We start from the raw sequence: 2,083 nt of genomic DNA on the forward strand, positions 1-2,083 counted from the left end.
TTGTGCCCCATACATAGTATTCTTCAGCCAACATCCATCGACCCCAATAATCTTTCGACAACCAGCCTTAAATCCTGCTTTACAAGCTGCAAAACAAATATAAAACCTCTGAAATCTCATTGGCTTATTCAGAATCTCATTTGGAGTTAGTTTCATGAAAACAGAAGTTCCAGGATTAGTTCGAACAATTTCATTGCAATAATTCCATAATATACCAAACTGATCATTTATATCTCCATCGATCATTGCAATAGCTTTTTCCTTTGCCCTTCTTGCTTGATGCATACTCACATGCAACTTTAATTCCCTACTCAATGTATCTCTGAATTCTGATGTTCTCCAGTTCTTATTTGATTTAACTCTATCAACATACTTCCTTGCAATCCAACTAGAATTGATGGTTTTGTTGTTATAGTTCCACCCAAAACAAGTATGCTCGGAAACAAACGTCTTGATTTGAAAAGTAGATATATCCCTTTGCATTAGTGATCCCAATATCCTCCACTTACAAGCATTAGTTCTGCATTTGGCCCTAGCTCTTTCTCTGTCATCTTTGGTCCACCGAATTGACTTTCCTATTTTGGCTTGATTTGCAACCACGGCTTCCTTGAATTCCTTTTTGTTATCAAATACCATTCCCAGCTCTAATTCAGGATTAAAGGCACCTATTTTTGGGTTATGCTTTGGAAAGTTACAATCTTCAAATTCAGAATCGCAATCACTATTCAAACTCTTTGTATCATCAAAATCTACACAATCTGAGTCACCCTCCTCATTCTGCATCTTTCTATGCATCTCTTCACTTACATAATTTTGATTTCCATCATTTTTCTTCTTTTTCACAGTTATATTGATCCCAAAAGATTCAACAGAAGGATCAACATTTTTTAAAAATAACAAATCATCCTCCTCCAAAGAATAGTTAGAATCATTAAAATCTTCATCGTCAAATTCATCACTGTGTGCCTCTGTGTCATTTGCCAGCAAAGAATTCTTTTTCATCTCATTTCCACATTGATTATCATCATGATAAAAATTCAAATGTTCAAAATATATCTCAACTACTCTGTCCTTTGGAATGCAAGTAACAACTTTAGCGGCTTCCATATTACTCCCAACTAATCGAACCATATAAGAGTTTAAACTATACTTGTGCCAAAATACCACAGATTCCTTGTCATAACCACATTGTTCCGCCATATTCTTAAAATATATTAGATTAATCATTGTACTGTCGACATAGTCAAAATATTCGATTTTTCCACCTATGTAGCCTCTTGTCGAACTACGCACAAATGATCCACCATGATGTACTTTAATTGTGAAAAACAATGACTCATTCATAGAATCTGCACATATAATACAAATCTGAATACATAAAGCCAACAAAGAACTACAAGCTCATTATAATGAATATCCAGAAAAAAAAACCTTATATATCAAATAAAAAACTTAATATAGCTTTTCAAAATCAATAATACTTATAAATCAATATGAAAGGCATTGCAAATGATATTAAAAAATGCTTAAAATGTCTTGAATATCGATAATACCATAGTTGGGTGTGGACGATCGACCACGTAAACTTCGAATCGACATTGTTCCAGTTAGTTGTTATGCTGCAACCCGTAATATCAAGTGTTTTTAAGAATGAAGATGTTTTAGTTTGAGAAATAGAAAATTGGAAATATTTTTCGAATCAGAAAAACTAGAAATTTTCAATGATTTTTATTCCTTTACCTTGTTTGTGTTTCGCTCTCTGCCCTGTTTTCAACTCTAGTTGAAGAGAAAAATTTGTTCTTGATCTTGATTATTTTGTCAAGTTCAGAAAATATTGAGCTTCCTTCTTGGTTTTGCTGAATATGGAAGACAGACGATGGGACAGGTTTGAGAGGGGCAAAATAGGGATATGGGAGAGAGAAAATCACTTTTTGAAAAAGCAATGTTAGTTTTTTAACTCAAATAGACAGAAGACTGACTTTTGTTATATTTTAAATACTAAAAGGATGTTTCTTGTTAACTATTATAATACAAGGATGTAACCTAAGCTTTAGTCATAGTTAAGGGATGAATTTAGCCCAAA

The sequence above is a fragment of the Solanum verrucosum genome, unplaced genomic scaffold (assembly GCF_900185275.1).
Source record: "Solanum verrucosum unplaced genomic scaffold, falcon-dt-bn FXZP01000182.1, whole genome shotgun sequence".
Classification (NCBI taxonomy): domain Eukaryota; kingdom Viridiplantae; phylum Streptophyta; class Magnoliopsida; order Solanales; family Solanaceae; genus Solanum; species Solanum verrucosum.